The sequence below is a fragment of the Mirounga angustirostris genome, unplaced genomic scaffold (genome assembly GCF_029215605.1).
Source record: "Mirounga angustirostris isolate CCGP_5_RB_7025 unplaced genomic scaffold, mMirAng1.0.hap1 SCAF_1, whole genome shotgun sequence".
Lineage (NCBI taxonomy): Eukaryota > Metazoa > Chordata > Mammalia > Carnivora > Phocidae > Mirounga > Mirounga angustirostris.
The window spans coordinates 154,536,194-154,542,295 of NW_026991709.1; the positions used below are offsets into that span (position 1 = coordinate 154,536,194).

General features: G+C 51.6%; 1 long non-coding RNA gene across 1 annotated transcript in view; it reads left to right on the plus strand.

The window, feature by feature from the left end:
• The window catches only part of LOC123863978 (uncharacterized), a 73,067-nt gene extending 67,766 nt beyond the window's left edge, over window positions 1–5,301 (plus strand). Inside the window, exons 5-6 of the long non-coding RNA XR_006795689.3 lie at window positions 2,426–2,643; window positions 3,133–5,301. This is a non-coding gene — a long non-coding RNA (uncharacterized LOC123863978). The remainder of the gene's footprint in view (window positions 1–2,425; window positions 2,644–3,132) is intronic.
• Window positions 5,302–6,102: the final 801 nt, after the last annotated feature.

Consider the following 6,102-nt stretch of genomic DNA (forward strand, 5'->3'; position numbering starts at 1 on the left):
CTCCAAGGAGCATGTCAGAGGGCCTGTGCCTAGAACAGTCAGGATCTCCACTCCAGGAGGTGCTCTGGGACCATAATGGGGACAATCGTGACGCAACTTTATGCCCTACCTAATGCAGTCATAGTCATTACCTGATGCCACCCTACAACAACTGTGGATTAGCAAGGAAGTCCTTGCCATCCCTCGGTGCAGTGAGGGCTGCAGGATCAGAGAGGGTTGGGACTTGGCCAAGATCACCAAGTGAGTGACAGAGTCAGGAGTTGGACCCAGATTCGTGGTTAGTGTAAGGGCCTTTCAAGTTTGGTTTTTTCTCTTTATTATCAGACTCTTGGCTCCGTGGATGCTCCAAACGCTGCTTGTTCTCCCTTTACCCCTCATATTGAGCTCTTCCTGCTCCGCTCCCCCTCCCCCCATCTTGCTCAGTGCCCAAGGGGCTGGCTTTGTTGACATCATGCATTGGTGCCACGCTGGCTGGCTTCCTGGTGGTTGTGTTCTGCAGCTCCAGCCCTCCTCTAAGGCTCCAGCACCCCCAGGCTCTGCTACACCAATTCCTGCTCTCATCCCCCCAGAGGCTGCCTGCTTCCCACTCTGGGGGCCTCACCCTCCCTAAGGGTGGTTCCCTAACCCTGCAACCCCCCCTTCCCCCACCGATGTGTCCTTTCCTTAAATTGTTCTTCACTGCACCATTTTGAGGGGACCCCCTGGTCCTGTTGGGGCCCCTGGCATGTCACATGGATAAAATGGGGCTGCCCTCAGGTGCCCTCGACTCCTTTGGCAGCCCCTGGGACACAGCTGAAGAATCTCAGAGTCCCAGAGGCACATTTTGAACCCTGACCTACACACCAGGCCATGAAGACCCCCCTCCGCTGCGCTAGGGTGTCTGACAGCTGTGGGTCCCCCATTCAGTGTGGCCTGAAGGGGTTTGCGGCCTGCGTCCTTCCCTCCCTCGCACACAGGTGCCAACGAGCCTTGGCTCCTGGAGCCCTGGGCTGTCCCCCACAGTCCCAGCGACGCCTGATCCCCGGGCCCCTGTCCCTTCCCCCGGCCGACTTTGCCCCCTGCACAGCATCTGGGAGGGGCCCTGTCGTGGAACAGGTGTCAGGAGGCTGCCTGATGGCCCAGTCCTCACCAGGGCAGCTTCAGTGTGAGTGCCCCCACGGCAGCCGCCCTGCCATGTTCACTCCTCGAGTAGGGGGTCCGGGGCCCATCGCCCTGGCCCAGCGTCGGCACCAGAGAACACAGGGCTCCGCCACCCCCGCCTCCCTCCAAGGGGCTTGGAAACCTGCTCTGCTGCGTAGAAACCGCGGATTCAGCCACCTGCCTCTGACTTCAGCAGGGATCACCAGGGCTCTGGGTGTGTTCACATACATGCACACTCCCAAGCGGAGGCAGGGGAGCCAGGGGCGGCCCTGAGCAGGTACAAAGCGTCTTCCTCAGAGTCCTGTTTCCCCTCCTGTAGGGCAGGAGCCTAAAGCGTCTCCGGATGGGGTGCTCAGAGCCGAAGACTGCAGGGAAGATGGCCCCCTACCCCGGCCAATGGTGCCTGCTTTGCTTCCATCCTGGTCAGCACAGAAAGGGGTGGCCCGAGGGCAGGTGCCGGAAGGGGGGATTCCCTCGAGAAGGGGCACCCTCTGAATAGCCGATGCCTATCTCCCACTCTCAGAACAAATCCACAAACTGGCATGCGACTTTGACCATCTGTCTCCAGTGATTTTGATTCCCATCAGTCAGGCACCTTTATTCATTAATAACAATTTTTAAAAAGTGTTCGAATGTCCATTCCCGCATTTACTCATTCAGCATCGAACTGCTGGCTATTATGAGGCCCGTGGGAGAGGCGGTGGGGCAGAGACCGAGGAAAACAAGCTTCCCTGCACACCAAAACCCACGGGCTCGTGGACGGCAGAGAGCGGGGTGCCGGCAGATGGGAGGGGCTCTGATCGGCTGTGTGTCTAAGCAAGGGCCCCCCTTCCCCTCCGCGTGTCCTCCCCCACCTCTCTCTGTTCCTGTCTCCCTTCTTGTTCCCTTTCCCTTCCTCCTCTGCCTCCCAGTGACAGGCTGTCTGCATGCTTCAATGTCCCCCCCCCCCCCCCCCGACGCCAGATGCGCGCACACACACTGTGTCCCTCCTCTGACTCTCTTCTCTCACTCCACCCCCACCCTCATCCTTCCCATGCCTCAGCCAGGCCCTCCCAACCACCAGGAACCCCCCACAATCGGAGGCAGGGAGGAAGCAGCCCTCACCACAAGACAAGGAACAGAACTAGGGTGACGGGCCAGAATCATGTCAGATGTTTCCCTGGAGAGGAGAAAAGGCCACAGATGATAATAAAATGGTGCTTGCTGCCATGACAACTGCAGTCATTCAGCCACAATACCAACAGTTTAGGGGCAACAAAAATCAATCAAACGTTTATTTCCCCAGCACAACCAGCATCCCTAAGGAGATGGAAGCCAAGAAGGAGATGTCTTGGGTCCTCCACCTGTCACCTGCCTGAGAACTAGAGTATGGGGTGGGGTTTGGCCCTCCTTTCTCCGATCTACCATCAGTCGTGACATCATTTTCAGCCGTGCCCTGTATCTAACTCTTCACCCGTGTCAACTGGGTTGACTACGGTGGTTGGGAGTCTACAGGGAGCCCAGGTGAGGAGGCCTGGCCCTAAGCTGGGGGGAGTGGCCCTGTCTCTAGCCAGGGCCTGCAGGGCTGGGTGGCTCAGTGCAAACCATGTTTGTGGACGGGAGGGTGGGAGGCAGAACCCCACAGAACTCAGCAGGAAGCAGCATCATTGTTAAGAACAAAGCCTAAAACCAACAGGGGAGACTAAAAATGATTAGCCAGGCCCTATTCTGGCTGTAGCCAAAATCACACAGATTTATCAGGTCCAGCAAAGGAAAGGCCATGAGGGGGTCATTTACATTGCTGTCCTGGGTAGTCTGTGACTGTGGACATGAGTGTTCTGTAACAGATCTCCTCAAGCCACACTGTGAGCTACGCCAGTCACAGGGCCACAGGTGGGGTGTTCCTGAGGGAACGGTGACTTCTGTCTCCAGGGAAGGCGCCACCTGCTCCAGGAGCGAGGCAGCACATGAGGGCCCTGGACGTTTGCTCTCTCATTTATTCTGCATTGTTAGGATGCCAGGCAAGGCTGAGTGGAGGTGTGAATCAGCGCTCTCTTCCTGCCGTATTCCTCCCACCCCCCCCAGGCATTGTGTGACTGACTTTCAAGGGTCTCTGCACTTAAACATATTGCTACCTGCCAGAAATTTCAACATGTGCAAGATCTTGCTGGAAGCACGGAAGCACAGCCCGGTGTGTGTGTGGCTGTCATAAGGAAACTCCTATAAGAGAATCCACCTGTGCCAGGGCATCTGAGAAAGGGGAGGAGGTGGCTAGAGATCGCGCCACCACCGCCCATCCCATTAAATAAGATGAGTGGTTCAGAGCCGGACGGGCATTTGTGAATCCCATTCTTCTATTGGCTACAGGAAGCTTGATTTGCGTGTGGATCAAAGAAAAGCTACTTATCGCTACTGGAAATTTCCTTCTAATTCACTGGCATTGTTCCACAGGGTGAGGGGAAGCAAAGGCTAGATTCACTCACAGAGGGGAGCCTCAAAGCCAAAACATCAAGGGAACAGCTCAAAACGTCAAAAAACAGCCTGACCTAAGTTCTCCCACATTTCATCTTTTCAAAAATCACAAGAAAAAGATGAGCGATCCAAAAAGAGCAAATTCACTTTAATTTCCGCTTAAATACCTCAAAGCAAAAAGTCCAAGGGTTCAGACTCTTCTCCCACCTGACAGACAAGGCCCTTGTTATTCTCCCCTCTCCCTTTCCCGCCTTGTGCTGAAAGTCTACTTTCCAAGCCGGTGGGGGCCACCGCGAATCGAGCTGGCGGTTGCCAGAGCATGCGTATTGCTTCAGAATAAAAGAAGTCGAACATTTACATCTGAACGTCTCATTGATTTACCACATCGCCACACGGGTCTACAAACAAAGAAAGACTGGCTTTGAAACACATACCATTGCAAAAACAGTTTGGCAGGTTCTTAAAAAATGACACGTATACTCACCATATGTCCCAGCCATTCCACTGCTAGGTATTTACCCGGGAAAAAAGGAAACACATGTCCATACAGAAACGTTCACATGAATGTGAGATAGCAGTTTTATTTGCATTAGCTAAAACCTGAAAGCAATCCAAATGCCAATCAATAACGAACAAATATGGCACAAACAAAATAACCAAACAAATTGTGGCATAGTCAACATAGTGGAATACTACTTAGCCGTGAAAAAGGAGAGATTGTGGTACAAACCACAATGAGCATAAATCAAAATAACTATGCTGAGTGAAAGAAGCTAGACAAAATTTATATAAAACTTATTTATATAAGTTTTTAAATATATTTACGTAAGTTCTTATAAATAAGAATTTATATAAAACTCTAACAAATGCAAACGAATCTGTGGTGGCTTACAGGAGATCAGTGTTCGCCTTGGGGGAAAGGGTGCAGGGAATGAGGGGATGGAAAGGGGACTTGAAGAAATTCTGTGTTCACTGTCTTGAATGTGATGATGGGTTTACCGTACATGTTGAGACTTGTCCATTGTACATGTTAAATGTATTTTTATTATATCAATTACGCCTCAATAAAGCTGTTTCTTTTAAAAAAAGAACCATGATGTGTACCTAACAGGGATGACTTATATACTCCTGCCTTAAACAACTAGAAAACCAGAAAACTATATGAAACAATAATTTCCAACACTGGACAACAGTCAAGGCAGGACTATGATCTCTGAGAGAAGGGAACAAACAGGTGAATCCTACAATGGTACCAGATCACTGCCTAGAGAAAACCCAAATGAGACCTGGTGGTCTCAAAGAGTGAGGAGACAGGAGTTCTGAGTTCTGCAAGGTCAAGGCAGCTCAACTTTGCAGGGCAGAGTACCAGAGCGGAGCAGCTCTACAAATAGAGACAACTCTAGAGACTGTCAGATAAAAACCTCAAGTCTTTAATTTCTGATCGGTGGCTGCACATGAAGAAATTCCTCCAGGTGGGGGAAAGAACCCCGTGAAAGTCTCAGACAGGACAATTCTTGGAGTGCTTACAGGGCTAGAAAGGACTGGTATTCTCACTAGCTGAAGTAGAGACTTTGTAGTACATGGGTAGCATCCTCAGAAGAGTATTATCTTGAGGTGCCTGGGTGTCTCAGTCTGCCTTCGGCTCAGGTCATGATCCCAGGGTCCTGGGATGGAGCCCTGCATCGGGCTCCCTGCTCCGCGGCGAACCTGCTTCTCTCTCCCTCCCCCCCACCCTTGTGCTCTCTTGCGCGCTCTCTCTCAAATAAATAAATAAATAAAATCTTTAAAAAAAAGAAAGAGAAGAGTATTGCCTTAATAATAGAGCTAAATGAGCCCTGGACTTAGCACAAAATTTGAAAGTATTTGGTGAGAGAGTCTGCGTTGTGTGAATGGAGGTCTTGGTCCTTGGATTCCCCATGAAAACATTTACGGGGGAATCCGAGCTCATTGAAAGACAGCCAGAAAGAAAGTAGGAAGCACAAAGCAGTTTGTTAAGGTGGAAATACACTCTCAAGGTGGGAGAATGGGCAGGTTCCAGGAGGCAGAGCTGATCCATGGGTTGTTTTGGGATTTGATATTATTGGGTCTCTCTGGGCTGGGAGGAGCTGTGACAGAGAGTGAGGTGGTCTCTCATGGAGGCTGCTTCCAGGCATTTGGGAAACTCCTCCCAAAGGTTGGGAGGGGAGTTTTTGACACTATGAGGTTTGTACTGGAAACATCATGGCAGCTTTCTCCATCAGGCGGGGCTGTCCCTGCAAGGCCAATGCATTATAATGAGTTGGAGGTTGCCCTGGGGTGGAGGTGGAGGAGGAGAGCGCATGCTTCGCACCTGTGGCTCTTGATCAGTCAGGCCCAAGGGTCTTGGAAACTACAAGGTCAGGATGCTGTGCCCCCAGGCTTTCAATGTGTAGCTTATTTATCACTGTTCTGGCTTCCAGCTCATGTCTCTATCATTCCCCCATCTTGGACCTGAGACTTCATCTGCCTTGGGGCATTCCTTCTGTTGCTCAA